This window comes from Diabrotica virgifera, chromosome 2, assembly GCF_917563875.1.
Source record: "Diabrotica virgifera virgifera chromosome 2, PGI_DIABVI_V3a".
NCBI lineage: Eukaryota > Metazoa > Arthropoda > Insecta > Coleoptera > Chrysomelidae > Diabrotica > Diabrotica virgifera.
In genome coordinates this window covers 249,205,867-249,231,485 of record NC_065444.1, presented here as the reverse complement: position 1 = coordinate 249,231,485, position 25,619 = coordinate 249,205,867, and the positions used below count along the sequence as shown (strand labels likewise).

Here is a 25,619-nt window from a genome sequence, read left to right as displayed (position 1 = left end):
CAACTTCATGTGAATCGAACACCGCTGTCCTGCGCGTAGCACCAATAATTAATGTTTATTTAAAAAAATTCCTGACGCCGTGGTAGTTAATCGATTTTAATTTTGCCAATTGAAAATGGAAGGTACAATACACTTCTATACGTTAAAAAATTTTAACTTGCTATCTGCTTTATTTTCAGTCCTGTAACATTTTGAAAAAATGAATTGTTTTTGCGAAAGCTGGATTGCAAAATTTATTTTGCAAAATCTATTGAACCGATCTTAATGAAATTTACAATATTGTTTTACTGTATCATAAAGTTTTTCTGGGTGAAATATGAAGGTCATAAGTGTAGCATAAATGGTTGAAAAACGTAAAATGCAAATACTTGTTTTTGTATGGTTTTTTTCGCAATTACTGCTATTTTGCAGCAAGGGTGACTATTTTTTCAACTTTTAACTAATTCTATATTGTAGGAAATTTAATTACGCAACTTTTATGTCAATACATCTTTTCTGGGAAATAAATACTTTTAAAGTTATAATCAAAAAACGAAGAAAAAAATCGAATTTTTCCTTTATTTTTTGACATTTTAATTATTTAAACAATGTTCCGGACCTTTGTGAGAGGGAGGATAACTCAAATATTATTATTTGATTTATTTTCAAGCAATTTCTGCAAAAAAATTTGAGTCACCTCTCAACGTCCATCTCAAAACAGATGGGCCCTGGACTATTATTGTTACATTCTATATTAAAAAGTAGTCGACATAAAGTCGATGTCTTTAGATTTTAAAGATCACATGTGAATGTATTTCATCCTTGCTCGAAAATTGCACAAAGTACTTGTGTTCTAGTGAGAAGGTAACGACCAACTGAATATTAGACAGTTTGGTGCCAGAAATGTATGACAAGATGTCAAAGGAAGTTAGGCAGATTTTTCATCTGTCATCCGAAAAATTTTTAACAAAGAGAATTAGAATTTAATTTTAAATTGGTATATTGAAATATGCAGGTATTAAAAAAGTTTATTGTGAGCTCTAATTTGTAAATAAAGGTTAATGAGTCATAATACATTCATTAGTACAAACTGAATTTAAAAGCAAAAGTCTGCTCAAACATTATGTGACGTCATATACTGTTTTTCAAAATTAACTGAGTGGAAAAATTAATTTAGTTATGTAAAGTTGTAATCAACCTTTACCCCTTTTTAAAGTTTAAAGAATATTGCATCATCTTTTCAGAGTCAAAAATATGGCCCTTTTTGTATAAAAATTCTCATGACCTTGATACGATCAAAAATGTCATGATTAAGGACAAATTCAAGGGCGACATCGTTAAGCCGTGGAAAAATCTCAAACTTCTATTACATTACTTTGGAATCTATAACTCATTAACCCATTAACCCAATAATCTTAACCATGATTTTCAAGGTCATATTCAAACGTAGATATATCCATTCTATTCATTGTTGCAGCTAGAAACATGGGTTTCCGCTTTAATAAGAACGCGTGACCTTGATATGACCTTGAAGGTCAGGGTCGAGGTCAAAGTAAAGGTCGCCGTTGGATAGCCAGGGGAAATTCCTAGATTACTAGTACTTTTCTTTGATTCCTAACCTCTACATTTTGCCAGATAACCAGTAACTCAGGGAATTGGAATACCCGGTAAATCTTATAATTTTCCGAGTTTGTGCCTCTATATCTTAAAAATCCTTCATCAGATCGAGATCTGCCCATGAGAACTGTTCATCAGCATGCTTCAAAGAATATTTTTCCAAAGTATGAACTAACTAACTACATTGGGACCTAATTTCCATAAGGTTTGTGATTGGTACTTTCACGTATTTCCCGTGGTATTTACCAATATGAAATGTTTGAGTAAGTTTAAATTTAGATTTCCTGGCCAAAAAATAATCACATTTTACTGATATGTCTAAGTAATGTATTTTTAAATCATAATTAGATAATACATAGTTTTTGTAATTTAATCTTTGGGTTTGTGGTTTAGAATAATTGTATAAAATAGATAGATATGATAGATAGATCTTTATTTTAAAATAAGTAACCTAATATACAAATTTAACTTAAATACATTTTTTTTACATATAAAACGAAAGAAAATCAATCAATACAATGATTCACAATAAAAAAATTCAATAAAAAAATAATAAATGTAATAATAAATTAAAAAATAATAATAAATTAATAACAATTATAATCAAAATTAATAACGAATTATTATCAAATTAACAAGTTCACCAACCAATAATAGGCAATAAAAATAAACAAAAATATTGTGCTCGTTCTCCGCCAATTCAAATACATACTACTTTAAATTTTTAAGGAAAACCTTTAATTTATCTTTAAAACTTTTAACTGTCCTACAGTCTTTTAATTCACTAGGCAATTCATTAAATTCTCTGAAACCTCTAAATATTAATGAATTCATTGAGCTGCTATAATTCATTTTAGAAAAGTATATGTTATTTTTATTTCGAGTATCGTGTATGTGTGTATTAGGAAAATTAATAAATTGCTGAAAATAATCGGGAGCTATATTGTTTTTAATTTTATAAACCAAAATCAATGCAAAATATTGAAACCTTTGATATACCGAAAACCAGTTCAATGTATTCAGCATTAACTTTATTGGTGTCAATCGACCCATTCTTAATATTATACGCATACCACGATTTTGTAATTTTTGAAGTTGCCCCATTTTATTTAGGTTGAACAAATATAAGACTGATGCACAATAATCAAAATGAGGTTGTATTATTGTATTATATACAGTAAGTCTAGTTTCTAAAGATAAATTTCTTGCTATTCTTGCTTTGTAAAAAAGTATAATTTCTTGCTGATTTTTTTTTGTGTATATAAACAAAATGATCTTCCAATGAAAGAGTGTTATCAAGTTGAAATCCTAAATATTTAATAGTTGTTGTTATTTCAATCTTTTCAACATTTATGGATAAATTAATGTTATTTGTATTGATTTTGTTATGGTATTGTAAAATGGAGTATATTGAGGTGTGCTACACGAAATTCCAAGACAAAACATGTATTTCGGTGAATATCAATGTCTATTAAAGCCGACGCACACGATACAGCGGTGCCGTTCGACAAAATCGTCGATGATATCCATTCTGCAGTACTACAGAATAGAAACCAGTTTCTCTGGGGTAAAATTGTAACAATTTTGTTGGATCCACGGTCACACACGATCAAAATGTTTGTCAATTGGTCGAATTCGACAAAATTGTACGGCGCAGCAGTATCGTGAGTGGCCGGCTTTAAACTAAACTGTGACTAGCATCTTCAATATTATGAATTGAAATGACATACTATAGTCGATTCGATAATCTGAGACACAACTGTCTACACTACAATCACTATAAAAATGCACTATATAGAAATAAACAAACCAAGACAAGTGGAATGTTTGAGGAGCACTCCCAAATCATGATTTGGGAGTGCTCCTCGTGCTTGTTTATTTCTAGTGCATCTTTATTGTGATTGTAGTGTAGACAGTTGTGTCTCAGATTAGCGAATCGACATATTATCACACTCTAAAAAGAATAGGGCGTAGCACAGTGGCTATGTTACTGACTCCTTTTCTTTGATGATGATGAAATAGAGACTGAGATATATCTGCTTGAACAATGAGTTAAACATCGTGTTGGTAGGAGATGAGAAATCTAATTTGAGTAGGTACTGTATCTTTTCTTACATGCCTGGATTTATTATTAGGAAAAATTTTCCCATACCGGAGTGTTTAGTTAGATTGTATTCACTGTTTATTTAAACCACACACAATCCGATCATTCTTATGCTTGTGATGGGGAATTTAGCAGGTTAGTAAATTTAAGTAATTTTTAATTTAATAAAAACTCTTAAAATTCTGAATTTTTGGTTTATTTAGCTTCCTATTCTTCCACGTGAGTCCATTAATTGTTTAGTATGTAGTATATTTCATTTTATTTAACTAAATTTAACTTTCATCTTGTCATTTCACATTCGATGACGTCACACTTTGAACCATGAAATATACCCACATTAAATCTAAAAAATCCATAAGTTTTTCTGGAATAGAGAGTTGCTAATTGAGACTTTACAATAGATTATAATATTTAAATAAATTGCATTTTCAGATATTTATTAACAACCTTTATATTTTACTAAAACTCCAAAATCAAACTACAGTTTTTAAGCTTTAACCAAAAAATTGGCTTTATCTTGTCGTGTCATGTCACTCTTGTCCTCTTGTATTTTCTCAGTTGGACTGTGCCATTGAACTGGCAAGTACCTAGCATTTTCGAGCATGGAAACATGTTGCCATTTGAGCATGTATTCCATTATATCTAACAACATCGACTTGTAGTCACCATATTCTATTAAAATATAATATGTAAACCATATATTATGGGGTTACCACTTTAAATAGTGTGCTAGTTTCAAACTACTCAGCAGAATGTAAGTATTTCCACATGTTTTTTCTTTCTAACAGTCACAATTTTAACTTTTTTGCTTTAATCTAACGTGGAAATACTTCATTCTAGGCACTGAAGATGTTCTGAATTAGAACGAAAAGGTTTTGCAATCCATTTGGATGATATTTTAGATAGTCTTTAATAAACTATTTTATACCAGAATACAATTTGAAGTTTCTACTTCTCTATGAGTTTTTTAAACTATATAAAGCCAACTATTGGGATTTTCCCATTGATTTTAAATAATTTTGGGTTAGAGAAAAGTAGGGATGGTCACAAGCTCGAACTTAGCTTGGCTCGGCTCGCGGCTCGGCTCGTTTGACTAGCCGAGCTTCGAGCTCAAGCCGGTATGTTTCTTGCGAGCCGAGCTTCGAGCCAAATCAAATTTTTTTCGAGCCCAGCCGAGCTGAAATCGAAACGAGCCGAGCTTTCCTTAACGGGTTTGTCAATATTTTAGCTAATACTCTAAAACTTTTTCTCTAATTCATTTATTTCTGCTCCTACTCATACTTTTGTTTGAGAATAAGTAATTCAGACTACAAATACGTATCTTCAATATACAGTGTGTCCTTTAAATATGGAATAAATTCCAGTTGAGCCCGTTTCGGCTTTCGAGCCGAGCCGACACGAGCTCAACTTGCAGCTCGAAGTTCAAGCCGAGCTTCTATCTGGAGCCGAGCTCAAGCTTGTCAATAGCTCGGCTCGGCTCGGCACGAGTCTATCCCTAGCGAAAAGACAATTCTCATGTTGTGGAAAATACAGAAATAAGCCTTGTTCTTGACAACTAGTGACAAAAAAACCTTTCGTGTGTTAATGTCTATAACTAAGATCGTTAATGGCTTTGTTCGGTCTGTAGTAAATAACCTTTCTTCAGGTTGTTTACTACAGGCAGAATTTTATGTACTCTATGTACTAACTTACACAACCATAGAGAGAGTGACAATGTTACATCTGATGTTTCGGATTCTAAGCTCCAGACTAAGGTCTGACCTAGAAAGTTTTTTCATGATAATGATTGTTTTCCTCGTTTTTCCGATTATTGATAGAATTCATTTTTTTTGTGTTAGGTACAGTAGTTGTTGATGTTTGCTGAAAATAAATTTTATTCGCAAGAGTTGAATAGTGTTCGATAGTAACGCAAAATTGCATTTAGAGCCGCAACAGCAGTGGGGTTAGAGATGACGGCATTTGAAAGTCATATAAAAAATTTGTCTTAATAGTCCAGTCGGGATGGAATTTGACCTTGCATGGCGACCTATCATAAATTTTATTATTTTAACAACTAGAGGGGATGCATTATATTTGGGTACTATAAATTTCATATCTTATTCATGAACTCCGACGTTGCGTTAGTAGCCATTTTGAATTTAAAGGAGAACCGTTTTAGTTAAATATCTCCGCTATTTTAACTTTTCTAAAAAATGTTAAAGGAACTGAAATTATTGCAATTGCTAATTGGTCGATACTTTTCGAGTTAAGGGGGAAAGAAAAATAGTGGAAGCGGAGGGATGGGGAGCATAATTATTGAAAGGGCTTAGCCGGGTAAGATGATGAAAAATGCCCCCAACTCGCTTCGAATTCCATATAGGTCACCGTTTAGCACATAGAGAGAAACTCACTTTCTGAAATTTTTAGCCCCCTAGGTGGTCACGTGACCCACCTAAGTAGGCTTTAAAGTTTTTATTTTTTATCTCAGCCGCATCAAGAGCTAGCAAAAAACTTTAAATAAAAAAGTTGTAGGTTTCAAAAAGTTCTGTCCGATTTTTTTTTTAATTTGGCGGGAAATTTAAATTTTAGGACGATTTTAAAATTTTAAATGAGTATAAAAAAATAACTAAGACATTCGTTTTCACGAAAAAAAATTTATAAGGTGTATTTTTGCATAAAGTTTCACCCTGATTTTTTCCAAATTTTTGAAATTGGTGAAACGTACTTAAAAAACGTTTTGTTTTTTGCTTTTTGCTACAATTTTATACATGGTGTTTAAAAAAAAGTAACACCGTCAGTAGGATAGATAAAAGTTGGAAAATAATTTAGGTGTGCTTAATAAAAAAATTTGTAATGCCATCCATTTTCAAGATACAGGGCGTTGAAAAAACAAAATTTTACACATTTTTTACAATTTTGCCGAAACTACTCGTAACATTGTAATAAAATTTGGCAGGTTTTAAGAGATAGTCATTGTGCATTTTTTGACATACAATTAAGAATTTTATATTTATCATTGGCGCGCATACGGATAATGGTCTGAATTTTTAAAGAAAAAAAGATAGTACGCCACTGACATATTTCAAATTAACAATCATTTTTGAATTTCCTCGCTGTATTTGTGACAAAAAATCTATCTTCCCATTTTTTCATACGACGCGCCATTTTTATGCAAGAAATAAAATATCTTAACCCTTACAAAGTATTCGAACTACTACATATTATGTTAAGTTTCTATACAATCTATATTATAAATACTCGTAACTCTATACTCGTACATCCATAAAAACTTAATTCCAATACTTTGAAAGTATGTATTAAGATATTTTATTTTTTACATGAAAACGGCGCGTCGCGTCGCGTCGTATGAAAAAAAGGGAAGATAGATTTTTGTCATAAATGCAAAGAAGAATTCAAAAATGACTGTTAATTTGAAATATGTCAGTGGCGTACTATTTTTTTTTCTTTAAAAATTCAGACCATTACCCGTATGCGCGCCAATGATGAATATAAAATTCTTAATTATTGTATGCCAAAAAATGCACAATAACTACCTCTTAAAACCTGCCGAATTTTATTACAATGTTGCCAGTATTTTCGGCAAAATCGTAAAAAATGTGTAAAATTTTGTTTTCTTCAACGCCCTGTATCTTGAAAATGGATGGCATTAAAAAAATTTTTTATTAAGCAAACCCAATTGTTTTTCAGTGTTTTATCTATCCTAGTGACGGTGTTACTTTTTTTAAACACCATGTATAAAATTGTATCAAAACCGAAAAAAGACAAAAAAATGTGGTTTTTATTTTTAAAAGTACGTTTCACCAATTTTAAAAATCTGAAAAAATTGAGGGTGACACATTATGCAAAAATACACGTTATAAATTTTCTTCGTGAAAACGAATGTCTTAGTTATTTTTTTATAGGTACTCATTTATAATTTTAAAATCGTCCTAATATTTAAATTTCCCGCCAAAAATAAAAAAAAAAACATTTTTTTCGGGCAGAACTTTTTGAAACCTACAACTTTTTTATTTGATGCGGCTGATGCTAGCTCTCGATGCGGCTGAGATAAAAAATAAAAACATAAAAATTTTTGTTTTTGACAATCAAAAACACAAACTTTACGTAGAGTCCTAGTTTTTTTTGTTTGTTTTCCCATTAATTACTTGTTTCTGTTATTTATCATTGTAAAAATAAATGTACAGTTCTACAAATTTAAATATTATGCCTCTACCTATTAGTGCGATATAATTATTATTCTCATATTAAATTAGATATAAATAAATTCTTCTTCTTATATTATGATTACTTTTGGTCATATTAATGATGTACTAGCAGTTAGTGAAACTTTGCTTACAAATTTCATTATCGACAAGGATATAGGTATAGATGGGTATAATGTGATAAGAAGAGATAGAAATGGAAATGGGGGAGGTGTGGCATTCTATGTTAGATCTCAAATTAAATATAGAGTGCTGCAAACAAATAATAACAGTATTGAACACCTTTGCTTGGAATTGTTCGTAAGTAATAAATCGTATGGATTCTGTGTTGTATACAAACCACCTAAATTTAATGTCCGACATTTTTTGACGAGTTTGAGATATTCTATTTGATGTTTTGCCGTTGATTGAAACATTTTATTGTACTGGTGACTTCAATGTTAATTTGTTAAATACTGATTGCCCTGATACTAGAGTTGTCTGTGATTTTTTTGAAACAATGGAATTACATCAAGTCATAGATCAGCCGACTAGAATTACATCTAGTACTGCAACCCTAATTGATTATATTTTAACTACAAAACGAAGAACAATTCTTGATATTGTCGTGGAATGTGTTGATTTTAGTGACCACGAGTTGTTGATATCTAATATACATATAGAGATTAAAAAGAAAGAAATTGTTTATAAGACTGTAAGAAACTTTAAGGCGATAAACCATACCGTATTCTATGAGGAATTACAATCTCTACCGTGGCGAAATATTTTTGATATTGAGAGTCTTGATGATAAAGTCGAGTTTCTTACTAATAATATAATATGCTTACTGGACCGTCATGCTCCCTATGTAACCTATAAAATTTCGAAAAATTATGCACCATGGATGACTGACACTTTACGTATTATGAAAAAAGAAAGGGACAAAGTATTGAGTTTATACAAGAAATATAAAAACATGCAAACTTGGGAGGAATACAAATCAATTAGAAATATGTTTACTTTAGCTGTCAGAAGAGAAAAAAGGGTTTCTATTCAAAAAAATTGGATAATAAAGACGGGAAGGATCTTTGGAAATCCTTAAAAGTTATAGGTCTTGGTAGGGAAACTCAAAACAATACGCAACTGCCAGAAAATTTAAGTGATATTTCGGCAATGAATGACTACTTTATAAATTGTGTTCCCAATATGAATCCTAATTTAACTCTTAAAAACTTTTATAGTCATAATTGTCGTGTGGACGTGGAAGCAAATTTTTCATGTGTTGAAGAAAGTGACGTTTTAAATGTCATCAAAAGTATAAAGAGTGCTGTTACCGGATATGATAAAATAAATATACTAACAATTAACATGTGCCTTCCCTTTTTATTGCCTTATTTGACACACATTATTAATGCTTGCATTCTAAGAGCTGAGTCTGAGTTCCCGTCAATGTGGAAAGTTGTAAAAATTATACCGATACCGAAAACAACTAATCCGACAGGATATAACGAAATCCGACCAATTAGTATACTGCCCACTTTCTCCAAGATACTAGAGAAAATTCTAAATCAGCAACTACAGGTTCACTTGCGTCAACATAAAGTTCTACCAGAAAATTAGTCTGGTTTCAGAAGGGATCACAGCTGTACTAGTGCCTTGTTAAGGATAACTGATGACATATTTGATGCCTGCGATAATGGTTTAATCACAGTGCTGATACTTCTGGATTACTCGAAAGCATTTGATACGCTTGATCATTCGCTATTAACTTCAATGTTTAAGTATATTGTTATGTCTCAGCGGGCATCGGATATGATATCTAGTTATCTCAGTAATAGAAGTTAAGCTGTTCATTACAACGGGAGGACATCAAACTATCTTAATACAAATAAAGGGGTACCACAGGGCTCTACTTTGGGTCCCAAATTGTTTAGTATTTACACTTCAAACTTTCCTGCAAACTTTCTCTCTTGTAACCAACAATTTTGGGTCCCAAATTGTTTAGTATTTACACTTCAAACTTTCCTGCAAACTTTCTCTCTTGTAGTGTGACATAAGACATAAAAACACCATTTCTATTCCTTAACATCGGACACAGCAATACAAGCGGTCTTTTACATATCAAATAGCCCAAGTTATGAATAAATATACTACTGGTACTAATTTTACTCAAAACAAATTTAGAAGGTTCGTTATTGAAAAATTAGGAAATATTGCATAGGTAGTGTTGGCTGACATGGTATGAGTAGAGCTTACATTCAAAGCGCATATTGGTAAACTAAAGTTAATTAATGTTACATTTTGATTTATTTTTATTTAAATGGTAGTAGGTAATCTATTATACATAATCCTAGATATTTTGTTTATTATTTGTTTTGCCCAGGTTATCTGAACAGACAGGACATGTATTCGCTCCGCATTATACATCTCCTGAACTGAAACTCGCCTGGAGCTTTTTTTTCTAATATTCATGATGCATATAATATTATATAATGAATAAAGGCCTTTATTATTATTATCCAGATTTAGCCATACGGCTCACACTCCCTCTAAGGGGAAAATTGACTCATCCCAGATACCTACGGTATCAAAAGGATTGAGCTCTGGTGGGACTCTTTCCGTGTTATCGAGCCCTAGGTGACTTGGTATGCAGGTGTATCTCCCAAAAATTTTCGTACACATCTGGCCGTTGCGAGTAGTACTGCTTTCTGCATGGTCTTATAAAGATGTTCATTAAGACCCAGCTTTTTTATGCTTTCGAGGAGGGTCTTCGGAATGACTCCAGTAGTAGACATAATAATCGGTATCGTCTGGGTACTTTGCATTCTCCATTGTCTCCGTATTTGAATTTCCAGATCTCTGTACTTGGCGATCTTTTCAGTAAATTTAGTACGTAGATTATTGTTGTTAGGAATCGCCACATCAATGAGGGTTGTTTGTCTCGTTGATTTATTGACTAATACGAGATCTGGTCTATTATGCGCCACTGTTTGGTCTGTGAGCACAGTGCGGTCCCAGTATAGCTTGTAGTTGCCATCCTCAAGCATACTCTCAGGGACATATTGATAATATGGGAGATGGTCGGTTTGGAGAAGTCCCAGCTTGATAGCTATCTCCTGATGAAGGATTTTTCCCACTGCGTCATGCCGTTCCTTATACTCAGTTGCAGCAAATGCCTGGCAGCCCCCTGTAAGATGTTGGATGGTTTCTTGGGCTTGACATCCATATCGGCATCTGTCGTTTTGAACATGAGGGTCTTTGATGATATATTTCAGGTAATTTCTGGTTGGTATAACCTGATCCTGAATGGCCAGTAATGAACCCTCCGTTTCAGGGAACATCTTTCCTGATGACAACCAGTAGTTCGACGCTATATTGTCGACATAATCTTGGCTGACCTCATTGGGATGTCGCCCGTGCAGAGGTTTACCCATCCAGGCGCGCACTTTTTCGTCCTTAGTAAGGTGGTTTATGCGAAGTTCTGCTTCCCTCAGTTTTATCGGTGTTGTGTCATCTACTGCGCAGATAGCGCGATGTACAGTAGATGTTTCAGCCTGCATCTGAAAATAAGATCTTAAATTAGCAATTTGTTTGTCTAATTGCTCACCTATATCCATAAGTCCTCTTCCTCCTAAATTCCGTGGTAATGTCGTTCTTTCTACTGCACTTTTTGGATGGTGTTTTTGTGCCTTTGTGAGGTGAGTTCTTACTTTTCGCTGAAGATTTTCTATGTCCGTTTTTGTCCACTTAACAATGCCAAATGAATAGCTAAGCGCGGAACATGCGTAGGTGTTTAGTGCCTTAAACAAATTTCTACTATTAAGGTGTGAGCGAAGCAGCTGTTTTACTCTTCGTATAAACTCAGTAGTTATCTCTGTTTTCATTTGTTTATGGTCAATTATCCGCGCTTGCTTTACTCCAAGATATTTATACATATCGTTTTCACCCATGGCCTCGATGTTCTGGCCATTTTGCATATCGAATCCTCCGGGCTGTACTTTTCCTCTGACTATATTTAAAATACGGCACTTTTCTAGTCCGAAGTGCATGCTAATATCATTAGAAAAAGTTTCTACAGTTTTTAGCATCTCATCGAGTTGGTTTCGAGTGGAAGCCATTAATTTCAAATCATCCATATACAATAAATGATTAAGCTTCGCCACCACATTGTTGTTATTTTTTATGCTAAAACCTGCGTCTGTGGAGTTCAATAGCTGAGATAATGGGTTCATAGCTAGACAGAACCACAGTGGACTCAACGAATCTCCTTGAAACAGGCCCCGGCTTATTGCGATATTTTCAGTTTCGACGTTATTTTCACCAGGTATTTGAAGGTGAATTCTAGTCTTCCACTCCGTAATTATATGCTCTAAAAAGGTCACTATATTATCATCGACATTATATATTCTCAATATATCTATAAGCCATTCATGCGGCACTGAATCAAAGGCCTTCTTGTAATCAATGAAGGCAGTAAAAAGATTCCTCTTTTTGGAATATGCCTGGTTAGAAATGACTGAGTCGATGATGAGTTTTTCTTTGCAACCCATGGAACCCTTAGCGCATCCTTTCTGTTGAGGCTCTATGATATTGTTCAGAGCACAGTGTTGGTAGATACGCCGGGCTACACAGGATGTGACCAATTTGTACAAAGTTGGAAGACAAGTAATTGGGCGGTATTTGGCTGGATCTTGGGTGTTATTTTGATCCTTCGGAATTAAATAAGTGGTTCCCTGAGTTAGGAATGATGGTATATCCTGCGGATTAGAAATAACATGATTAATTAGTGCTGATAAGCATTCATGAACACTCCAAAACTTCTTGAGCCAAAAGTTTTGAACTCCGTCTGGTCCAGGAGATTTCCAGTTGTGAAGCTCTTTGATGGTATTTGAGACTTCTTCAGTAGTGAAGGGTTCGTAAAGGGTGGTAATGTAGTGTTGGCAGTTTTGTGTCGTTTCTTCTATCCATTCAGCATTGTTGTTAAGAGCAGCTGGCGTGGAAAGTTGACTTCCCCAAAACTCATGAATTTCTTCTTGGCTTGGGTAAGTTTTATCGACACGTTCTACAGTGGAATTGAGTTTTCGATAGAACGCCTTTTCAGAACTTTCAAAAAGAGCATTGTCGCTTTTGCGGTTGTTACTAACTTTGTACCTCCTTAGTCGTCCTGAATAAACGGAGAGCTTTTGTTTTAATGTGTCCAGACACTGATGGGCTGTGTTGTTTTCTAGATCATATCTTGAGTGTCTTGCGGTAGTCAGCATTATATCTTCAGCTCTTCTGATGACTTTTCTACTTGTTACACCTCGTATGTATTCTGTGACTATACCAATATCCTTACGTAATAATTCGATCTTTCCGAGCAGTCTTTTTTCCCAGGGTGCAATTCTGTTACCAGTTCTTTCGTTATTAGTAACCCGTCGTGTTCTGATCTTAACGCCCATTACATTAGCAATTGCTGTTGCTGCACAGTAGATTAGCATATGCAAATATTCCAACGTGTGAGCTTCTACGACATAGTTGGGTAGGACTTCATTGTTCACAATTTGTAACAGCGCACCTAGTTTCTTACAAGAGTTTATTCGTGGTAGCGGTGGTCTGCTAAGTGGGTTTGTTCCATTAAACTCTTGTACGGCACGAGCCATTTCGTTTGCTAGACTATCGCGCAACTCGTTGTTTTCCTGCTGTGTATTATCAGGTTGAGTTTCTGGCATGGGAATCTCAGGAGTCTGCTCATCGAGGATTTCATTAGGGACTTGATCTAAAACTTGTTCTTGGTTATTAATCTCCCGTTCGACTTCGCTTTTGGTCGAATTGCGTCTAGTCTCTGGGATAAGGTTGTTCCTTATGATTACCCGGTATTGATCTGATACTCTTTGCTCCGATACTTGAATATCTGGGTACGTCCTGCAAAATTCGGCATACAGCTGTTGTCGGTAGCCGATTGTTTCTTGACCGAGGTTTGTCACCTTGTAATAGAAGCGCAAAATGTTTTCATTAATGGACACAGTCCATTTCATGCGCTGCCTCGGTCGTCCCGCTTGAGTGAGCGCCGGCTGATGATCCAGCGCAGCACCTTCGGCGGGTGGAGCTCTTGTTGTTGTTTGGCTCGCTTGTGGTTGTGGTTGTGGTTGGGCTGTAGCTGATTGTATGACAGGGGCCCGCCTCCTCAACACCCTGCCACCGACGTCCCGCATGCTGTCACGTCCAGCGCCGGCTCCAGACGTGCCCTGGCGATCCCCAGGCAGCGATCCTAAACATAAATTATTTATCTCCATTCTCATGGGTGTGCATTTTATACCTACTGCCAGGTGTCAGTTTTTGTTCCACGGCAAGTATCCCTGCTACTCTCTGGGTATTGGCGCTACGAATACCCAGAAAGCATCCCCCATTCGCAGGGGGCCGCGCCTGATAGAAGAACTGACAAAAAACTCCCACAGGTTATTATTATCCAGATTTAGCCATACGGCTCACACTCCCTCTAAGGGGGAAATTGACTCATCCCAGATACCTACGGTATCAAAAGGATTGAGCTCTGGTGGGACTCTTTCCGTGTTATCGAGCCCTAGGTGACTTGGTATGCTGGAGTTTCTCCCAGAAATTTTCGTACGCATCTGGCCGTCGCGAGTAGTACAGCTTTCTGCATGGTCTTATAAAGGTGTTCATTTAGACCCAGCTTTTTTATGCTTTCGAGGAGGGTCTTCGGAATGACTCCAGTAGTAGACATAATAATCGGTATCGTCTGGGTACTTTGCATTCTCCATTGCCTTCGTATTTGAATTTCCAGATCTCTGTACTTGGCGATCTTTTCAGTAAATTTACTACGTAGATTATTGTTGTTAGGTATCGCCACATCAATTAGTGTTGTTTGTCTTGGTAATTTATTAACTAGTACGAGATCTGGTCTATTATGTGCCACTGTTTGGTCTGTGAGCACAGTGCGGTCCCAGTATAGCTTGTAGTTGCCATCCTCAAGCATACTCTCGGGGACGTATTGATAATACGGGAGATGGTCCGTTTGGAGAAGTCCCAACTTGATAGCTATCTCTTGATGAAGTATTTTTCCTACTGCGTCATGCCGTTCCTTGTATTCAGTTGCAGAAAATGCCTGGCAGCCCCCTGTAAGATGTTGGATGGTTTCTTGGGCTTGACATCCATATCGGCATCTGTCGTTTTGAACCTGAGGGTCTTTGATGATATATTTCAGGTAATTTCTGGTTGGTATAACCTGATCCTGAATGGCCAGTAATGAACCCTCCGTTTCAGGGAACATCTTTCCTGCTGTCAACCAATAGTTCGACGCTGTATTGTCGACATAGTCTTGGCTGACCTCATTGGGATGTCGCCCGTGCAGAGGTTTACCCATCCAGGCGCGCATTTTTTCGTCTTTAGTGAGATGGTTTATGCGCATTTCTGGTTCCCTCAGTTTGATCGGTGTTGTGTCATCTACTGCGCAAATAGCGCGATGTAGAGTAGATGTCTCAGCTTGCATCTGAAAATAAGATCTTAAATTAGCAATTTGTTTATCTAATTGCTCACCTATATCCATAAGTCCTCTTCCTCCTAGATTCCGTGGTAATGTCGTTCTTTCTACTGCACTTTTAGGATGGTGTTTTTGTGCCTTTGTGAGGTGTGTTCGTACTTTTCGCTGAAGATTTTCTATATCTGTTATTGTCCACTTAACAATACCAAATGAATAGCTAAGCGCGGAACAAGCGTAGGTGTTTAGTGCCTTAAACAAATTTTTACTGTTAAGCTGTGAACGAAGCAGCTGTTTTATCCTTCGTATAAACTCAGTAGTTATCTCAGTTTTCATTTGCTTATGGTCAATTTTCCGCGCCTGCTTTACTCCTAGATATTTGTATATATCGTTTTCACCCATGGCCTCGATGTTCTGGCCATTTTGCATATCGAATCCACCGGGCTGTATCTTTCCTCTGACTATATTTAAAACGCGGCACTTGTCTAGTCCAAAGTGCATATTAATATCATTAGAGAATGTTTCTACTGTTTTTAGCATTTCTTCTAGATTGTCTCGAGTAGAAGCCATTAATTTCAAATCATCCATATACAACAGATGATTAAGCTTCGCTACTACAGTATTGTTGTTTTTAATGCTAAAACCTGAGTCAGTGGAATTTAATAGCTGTGATAGAGGGTTCATAGCCAAACAGAACCACAATGGACTCAGCGAGTCTCCTTGAAACAGGCCCCGGTTGATTGCGATATTTTCCGTTTCGATATTGTTTTCACCAGGTATTTGGAGGTGAATTTTAGTCTTCCAACTTGTCATTATATGCCTTAAAAAAGTCACTATGTTATCATCGACTTTGTATATTCTCAATATATCTATAAGCCACTCATGCAGCACTGAATCAAAGGCCTTTTTATAGTCAATAAAGGCAGTAAAGAGGTTCCTTTTTTTGGTGAATGCCTGGTTAGAAATGACTGAGTCGATGATCAGTTGTTCTTTGCAACCCGTAGAACCCTTAGCGCATCCTTTCTGTTGAGGCTCTATGATATTGTTTAGAGCACAGTGTTGGTAGATACGCCGGGTTATACAGGATGTGACCAATTTATACAAAGTTGGAAGACAAGTAATTGGGCGGTACTTGGCTGGATCTTGGGTGTTATTTTGATCCTTCGGTATTAAATAAGTGGTTCCCTGAGTTAGAAATGATGGTATTTCCTGCGGGTTAGAAATAACATGATTAATTAATGTTGACAAGCACTCATGAATACTCCAAAACTTCTTAAGCCAGAAGTTCTGAACTTCGTCTGGTCCAGGAGATTTCCAGTTATGAAGCTCTTTGATGATATTTGAGACCTCATCGGTAGTGAATGGTTCGTAGTTAGCTGTGACATAGTGGCGACAGTTGTGCGTCGTGTCTTCTATCCAGCCAGCATTGTTGTTAAGAGCAGCTGGTGTGGAGAGTTGATTTCCCCAAAACTCATGAATCTCTTCTTGGCTTGGGTAAGACTTGTCGACACTTTCTACGGTGGAATTGAGTTTTCGGTAGAACGCCTTCTCAGAGTTCTCAAAAAGTGCATTGTCACATTTTCGGTTGTTACTAACTTTATACCTTCTTAATCGACCTGAATAGACGGAGAGTTTTTGTTTTAATGTATCCAGACACTGTTGGGCTGTGTTATTTTCCGGATCGTATCTCGAGTGTCTTGCAGTGCTCCGCATTATTTCTTCAGCTCTCTTAATGACTTTTCTACTTGTTACACCTCTTATATATTCTGTTACTTGACCAATATCCCTACGCAGTAATTCAATTTTTCCGAGAAGTCTTTTTTCCCAAGGTGCAGTCCTGTTACAAGTCCTTCCGTTATTAGTACCCCGTCTTGTTCTGATCTTAACGCCCATTACATTAGCAATTGCTGTTGCTGCACAGTAGATTAGCATATGCAGATATTCCAATGAGTGGGCTTCTACGACATAGTTGGATAGGACTTCAGTGTTCACAATTTGTAACAGCGCACCTAGTTTCTTACAAGAGTTTATTCGTGGTAGCGGTGGTCTGCTAAGTGGATTTGTTCCATTAAACTCTTGTACAGCACGAGCCATTTCGTTTGCTAGACTATCGCGCAACTCGTTGTTTTCCTGCTCTGTATTGTCAGGTTGAGTTTCTGCTATAGGAATCTCAGGAATCTGCTCATCAAGAACTGCATTAGGGACTTGATCTATAACTAGCTCTTGATTATTAATCTCCCGTTCGACTCCGCTTTTGATCGTATTGCGTCTAGTCTCTGGGATAAGGTTGTTTCTTATGATTACCCGGTATTGATCTGATACTCTTTGCTCCGATACTTGAATATCTGGGTACTCCCTGCAAAATTCGGCATACAGCTGTTGTCTGTAGCCGATCGTTTCTTGACCGAGGTTTGTCACCTTATAATAGGAGCGCAAAATGCTTTCGTTAATGGACACAGTCCATTTCATGCGCTGCCTCGGTCGTCCCGCTTGAGTGAGCGCCGGCTGATGTTCCAGCGCAGCACCTTCAGCGAGTGGAGCTCTTGCTGTTATTTGGCTCGCTTGTGGTTGTTGTTGTTGTTGGGCTGTAGCTGTTTGTGTGACAGGGGCCCGCCTCCTCAACACCCTGCCACCGACGTCCCGCATGCTGTCACGTCCAGCGCCGGCTCCAGACGTGCCCTGGCGATCCCCAGGCAGCGATCCTAAACATAAACCATAATTCTCCATATTAATGGGTGTGCATTTTATACCTACTGCCAGGTGTCAGTTTTTGTTCCACGGCAAGTATCCCTGCTACTCTCTGGGTATTGGCGCTACGAATACCCAGAAAGTATCCCCCATTCGCAGGGGGCCGCGCCTGATAGAAGAACTGACAAAAAACTCCCACATTATTATTATCCAGATTTAGCCATACGGCTCACACTCCCTCTAAGGGGAAAATTGACTCATCCCAGATACCTACGGTATCAAAAGGATTGAGCTCTGGTGGGACTCTTTCCGTGTTATCGAGCCCTAGGTGACTTGGTATGCAGGTGTATCTCCCAAAAATTTTCGTACACATCTGGCCGTTGCGAGTAGTACTGCTTTATGCATGGTCTTATAGAGATGTTCATTAAGACCCAGCTTTTTTATGCTTTCGAGGAGGGTCTTCGGAATGACTCCAGTAGTAGACATAATAATCGGTATCGTCTGGGTACTTTGCATTCTCTATTGTCTCCGTATTTGAATTTCCAGATCTCTGTACTTGGCGATCTTTTCAGTAAATTTAGTACGTAGATTATTGTTGTTAGGAATCGCCACATCAATGAGGGTTGTTTGTCTCGTTAATTTATTGACTAATACGAGATCTGGTCTATTATGTGCCACTGTTTGGTCTGTGAGCACAGTGCGGTCCCAGTATAGCTTGTAGTTGCCATCCTCAAGCATACTCTCAGGGACGTATTGATAATATGGGAGATGGTCGGTTTGGAGAAGTCCCAGCTTGATAGCTATCTCCTGATGAAGGATTTTTCCCACTGCGTCATGCCGTTCCTTGTACTCAGTTGCAGCAAATGCCTGGCAGCCCCCTGTAAGATGTTGGATGGTTTCTTGGGCTTGACATCCATATCGGCATCTGTCGTTTTGAACATGAGGGTCTTTTATGATATATTTCAGGTAATTTCTGGTTGGTATAACCTGATCCTGAATGGCCAGTAATGAACCCTCCGTTTCAGGGAACATCTTTCCTGATGTCAACCAGTAGTTCGACGCTATATTGTCGACATAATCTTGGCTGACCTCATTGGGATGTCGCCCGTGCAGAGGTTTACCCATCCAGGCGCGCACTTTTTCGTCCTTAGTAAGGTAGTTTATGCGCAGTTCTGCTTCCCTCAGTTTTATCGGTGTTGTGTCATCTACTGCGCAGATAGCGCGATGTAGAGTAGATGTCTCAGCCTGCATCTGCAAATAAGATCTTAAATTAGCAATTTGTTTGTCTAATTGCTCACCTATATCCATAAGTCCTCTTCCTCCTAGATTCCGTGGTAATGTTGTTCTTTCTACTGCACTTTTTGGATGGTGTTTTTGTGCCTTTGTGAGGTGCGTTCTTACTTTTCGCTGAAGATTTTCTATGTCCGTTTTTGTCCACTTAACAATGCCAAATGAATAGCTAAGCGCGGAACATGCGTAGGTGTTTAGTGCCTTAAACAAATTTCTACTATTAAGGTGTGAGCGAAGTAGCTGTTTTACCCTCCGTATAAACTCAGTAGTTATCTCTGTTTTCATTTGTTTATGGTCAATTCTCCGCGCTTGCTTTACTCCAAGATATTTATACATATCATTTTCACCCATGGCCTCGATGTTCTGGCCATTTTGCATATCGAATCCTCCGGGTTGTACTTTTCCTCTGACTATATTTAAAATACGGCACTTGTCTAGTCCGAAGTGCATGCTAATATCATTAGAAAAAGTTTCTACAGTTTTTAGCATCTCATCGAGTTGGTTTCTAGTGGAAGCCATTAATTTCAAATCATCCATATACAATAAATGATTAAGCCTCGCCACCACATTGTTGTTATTTTTGATGCTAAAGCCTGCATATGTGGAGTTCAATAGCTGAGATAGTGGGTTCATAGCTAGACAGAACCACAGTGGACTCAACGAATCTCCTTGGAACAGGCCCCGGCTGATTGCGATATTTTCAGTTTCGATGTTATTTTCACCAGGTATTTGAAGGTGAATTCTAGTCTTCCACTCCGTCATTATATGCTCCAAAAAGGTCACTATATTATCATCGACTTTATATATTCTCAATATATCTATAAGCCATTCATGCGGCACTGAATCAAAGGCCTTCTTGTAATCAATGAAGGCAGTAAAAAGATTCCTCTTTTTGGAATATGCCTGGTTAGAAATGACTGAGTCGATGATGAGTTGTTCTTTGCAACCCATGGAACCCTTAGCGCATCCTTTCTGTTGAGGCTCTATGATATTGTTCAGAGCACAGTGTTGGTAGATACGCCGGGCTACACAGGATGTGACCAATTTATACAAAGTTGGAAGACAAGTAATTGGGCGGTATTTGGCTGGATCTTGGGTGTTATTTTGATCCTTCGGAATTAAATAAGTGGTTCCCTGAGTTAGGAATGATGGTATATCCTGCGGATTAGAAATAACATGATTAATCAGTGTTGATAAGCATTCATGAACACTCCAAAACTTCTTGAGCCAAAAGTTTTGAACTCCGTCTGGTCCAGAAGATTTCCAGTTATGAAGCTCTTTGATGGTATTTGAGACTTCTTCAGTAGTGAAGGGTTCGTAAAGGGTGGTAATGTAGTCTTGGCAGTTCTGTGTCGTATCTTCTATCCATCCAGCATTGTTGTTAAGAGCAGCTGGCGTGGAAAGTTGATTTCCCCAAAACTCATGAATTTCTTCTTGGCTTGGGTAAGTCTTATCGACACGTTCTACAGTGGAATTGAGTTTACGATAGAACGCCTTTTCAGAACTTTCAAAAAGAGCATTGTCGCTTTTGCGGTTGTTACTAACTTTGTACCTCCTTAGTCGTCCTGAATAAATGGAGAGCTTTTGTTTTAATGTATCCAGACACTGATGGGCTGTGTTGTTTTCTGGATCATATCTTGAGTGTCTTGCGGTAGTCAGCATTATTTCTTCAGCTCTTTTCATGCCTTTTCTACTTGTTACACCTCGTATGTATTCTGTGACTATACCAATATCCCTACGTAATAACTCGATCTTTCCGAGCAGTCTTTTTTCCCAGGGTGCAATTCTGTTACCAGTTCTTTCGTTGTTAGTAACCCGTCGTGTTCTGATCTTAACGCCCATTACATTAGCAATTGCTGTTGCTGCACAGTAGATTAGCATATGCAAATATTCCAACGTGTGAGCCTCTACGACATAGTTGGGTAGGACTTCAGTGTTCAGAATTTGTAACAGCGCACCTAGTTTCTTACAAGAGTTTATTCGTGGTAGCGGTGGTCTGCTAAGTGGGTTTGTTCCATTAAACTCTTGTACGGCACGAGCCATTTCGTTTGCTAGACTATCGCGCAACTCGTTGTTTTCCTGCTGTGTATTGTCAGGTTGAGTTTCTGGTATGGGAATCTCAGGAGTTTGCTCATCGAGGATTTCATTAGGGACTTGATCTAAAAGTGGTTCTTGGTTATTAATCTCCCGTTCGACTTCGCTTTTGATCGTATTGCGTCTAGTCTCTGGGATAAGGTTATTTCTTATGATTACCCGGTATTGATCTGATATTCTTTGCTCCGATACTTGAATATCTGGGTACTCCCTGCAAAATTCGGCATACAGCTGTTGTCTGTAGCCGATCGTTTCTTGACCGAGGTTTGTCACCTTATAATAGAAGCGCAAAATGCTTTCGTTAATGGACACAGTCCATTTCATGCGCTGCCTCGGTCGTCCCGCTTGAGTGAGCGCCGGCTGATGTTCCGGCGCAGCACCTTCAGCGAGTGGAGCTCTTGCTGTTGTTTGGCTCGCTTGTGGTTGTTGTTCTTGTTGTTGGGCTGTAGCTGTTTGTGTGACAGGGGCCCGCCTCCTCAACACCCTGCCACCGACGTCCCGCATGCTGTCACGTCCAGCGTCGGCTCCAGACGTGCCCTGGCGATCCCCAGGCAGCGGCCCTAAACATAAACTATTAGTCTCCATTCTCATGGGTGTGCATTTTATACCTACTGCCAGGTGTCAGTTTTTGTTCCACGGCAAGTATTCCTGCTACTCTCTGGGTATTGGCGCTACGAATACCCAGAAAGCATCCCCCATTCGCAGGGGGCCGCACCTGATAGAAGAACTGACATAAAACTCCCACAGGGAGTATTACTTATTATTATTATTATCCAGACTTAGCCATACGGCTCACACTCCCTCTAAGGGGAAAATTGACTCATCCCAGATACCTACGGTATCAAAAGGATTGATCTCTGGTGGGACTCTTTCCGTGTTATCGAGCCCTAGGTGACTTGGAATGCAGGTGTATCTCCCAGAAATTTTCGTACGCATCTGGCCGTCGCGAGTAGTACAGCTTTCTGCATGGTCTTATAAAGATGTTCATTCAGACCCAGCTTTTTTATGCTTTCGAGGAGGGTCTTCGGAATGACTCCAGTAGTAGACACAATAATCGGTATCGTCTGGGTACTTTGCATTCTCCATTGCCTTCGTATTTGAATTTCTAGATCTCTGTTCTTGGCGATCTTTTCAGTAAATTTACTACGTAGATTATTGTTGTTAGGTATCGCCACATCAATTAGTGTTGTTTGTCTTGTTAATTTATTAACTAGTACGAGATCTGGTCTATTATGTGCCACTGTTTGGTCTGTGAGCACAGTGCGGTCCCAGTATAGCTTGTAGTTGCCATCCTCAAGCATACTCTCAGGGACGTATTGATAATACGGGAGATGGTCTGTTTGGAGAAGTCCCAGCTTGATAGCTATCTCTTGATGAAAGATTTTTCCCACTGCGTCATGCCGTTCCTTGTATTCAGTTGCAGCAAATGCCTGGCAGCCCCCTGTAAGATGTTGGATGGTTTCTTGGGCTTGACATCCATATCGGCATCTGTCGTTTTGAATGTGAGGGTCTTTGATGATATATTTCAGGTAATTTCTGGTTGGTATAACCTGATCCTGAATGGCCAGTAATGAACCCTCCGTCTCAGGGAACATCTTTCCTGATGTCAACCAGTAGTTCGACGCTATATTGTCGACATAATCTTGGCTGACCTCATTGGGATGTCGCCCGTGCAGAGGTTTACCCATCCAGGCGCGCACTTTTTCGTCCTTAGTAAGGTGGTTTATGCGCATTTCTGGCTCCCTCAGTTTGATCGGTGTTGTGTCATCTACTGCGCAGATAGCGCGATGTAGAGTAGATGTCTCAGCCTGCATCTGAAAATAAGTTCTTAAATTAGCAATTTGTTTATCTAATTGCTCACCTATATCCATAAGTCCTCTTCCTCCTAGATTCCGTGGTAATGTTGTTCTTTCTACTGCACTTTTAGGATGGTGTTTTTGTGCCTTTGTGAGGTGTGTTCGTACTTTTCGCTGAAGAGCATCTATATCTGTTTTTGTCCACTTAATAATACCAAATGAGTAGCTAAGCGCGGAACATGCGTAGGTGTTTAGTGCCTTAAACAAATTTCTACTGTTAAGGTGTGAGCGAAGCAGCTGTTTTACCCTTCGTATAAACTCAGTAGTTATCTCTGTTTTCATTTGTTTATGGTCAATTTTCCTCGCTTGCTTTACTCCAAGATATTTATACATATCGTTTTCACCCATGGCCTCGATGTTCTGGCCATTTTGCATATCTAATCCTCCGGGCTGTACTTTTCCTCTGACTATATTTAAAATACGACACTTATCTAGTCCGAAGTGCATATTAATATCATTAGAAAAAGTTTCTACAGTTTTTAGCATCTCGTCGAGTTGGTTTCGAGTGGAAGCCATTAATTTCAAATCATCCATGTACAATAAATGATTAAGCTTCGCCACCACATTGTTGTTATTTTTGATGCTAAAACCTGCATCTGAGGAGTTCAATAGCTGAGATAGTGGGTTCATAGCTAGACAGAACCACAGAGGACTCAACGAATCTCCTTGAAACAGGCCCCGGGCTGATTACGATATTTTCAGTTTCGATGTTACTTTCACCAGGTATTTGAAGGTGAATTCTAGTTTTCCACTCTGTCATTATATGTTGTAAAAAGGTCACTATATTATCATCGACTTTATATATTCTCAAAATATCTATAAGCCATTCATGCGGCACTGAATCAAAGGCCTTCTTGTAATCAATAAAAGCAGTAAATAGATTCCTCTTTTTGGAATATGCTTGATTAGAAATGACTGAGTCGATGATAAGTTGTTCTTTGCAACCCATGGAACCCTTAGCGCATCCTTTCTGTTGAGGCTCTATGATATTGTTCAGAGCACAGTGTTGGTAGATACGCCGGGCTACACAGGATGTGACCAATTTATACAAAGTTGGAAGGCAAGTAATTGGGCGGTATTTTGCTGGATCTTGGGTGTTATTTTGATCCTTCGGTATTAAATAAGTGGTTCCCTGAGTTAGGAATGATGGAATATCCTGCGGATTAGAAATAACATGATTAATTAGTGTTGATAAGCATTCATGAGCACTCGAGAACTTCTTGAGCCAAAAGTTTTGAACTCCGTCTGGTCCAGGAGATTTCCAGTTATGAAGCTCTTTGATGATATTTGAGACTTCTTCAGTGGTGAAGGGTTCGTAGAGAGTAGTAGTGTAGTGTTGGCAGTTCTGTACCGTATCTTCTATCCATCCAGCATTGTTGTTAAGAGCAGCTGGTGTGGAAAGATGGTTTCCCCAAAACTCATGAATTTCTTCTTGGCTTGGGTAAGACTTATCGAGATTTTCTACGGTGGAATTGAGTTTCCGATAGAACGCCTTCTCAGCAGTCTCAAAAAGTGCATTGTCGGATTTTCGGTTGTTACTCATTTTGTACCTTCTTAGTTGTCCTGAATAAACTGAGAGTCTTTGTTTTAAGGTATCCAGGCACTGTTGGGCTGTGTTGTTTTCTGGATCGTATCTTGAGTGTCTTGCAGTATTCCGTATTATTTCTTCAGCTCTCCTGATGACTCTTGTACTTCTTACACCTCGTATATATTCTGTGACTTGACCAATATCCCTACGTAGCAATTCAATCTTTCCGAGCAGTCTTTTTTCCCAGGGTGCAATTCTGTTACCAGTCCTTCCGTTGTTAGTACCCCGTCGTGTTCTGATCTTAACGCCCATTACATTAGCAATTGCTGTTGCTGCACAGTAGATTAGCATGTGCAAATATTCTAATGTGTGGGCTTCTACGACATAATTGGGTAGGACTTCAGTGTTCACAATTTGTAACAGCGCCCCTAGTTTCTTACAAGAGTTTATTCGTGGTAGCGGTGGTCTGCTAAGTGGGTTTGTTCCATTAAACTCATGTACAGCACGTGCCATTTCGCTTACTAGGTTATCATGTAGCTCGTTGTTTTCCTGCTCTGTATTGTCAGGTTGAGTTTCTTGTATGGCAAGCTCAGGAATCTGCTCATGAACTTCATTGGGGACTTGATCTTCAATTACAACATCGTTATGAATCTCCCGTTCGACTTCGCTTCTGATGATATTGCGTCTAGTCTCTGGGATAAGGTTGTTTCTTATAATTACCCGGTATTGGTCTGATACTCGTTGCTCCGATACTTGAATATCTGGGTACGTCCTGCAAAATTCGGCATACATCTGTTGTCGGTAG

General features: G+C 38.0%; 1 protein-coding gene across 1 annotated transcript in view; it reads right to left on the bottom strand.

Moving 5' to 3' along the window:
* LOC114326523 (putative inorganic phosphate cotransporter) overlaps positions 1–25,619 on the bottom strand; it is a 167,918-nt gene that overhangs the window by 106,395 nt on the left and 35,904 nt on the right. The window lies entirely within an intron of this gene.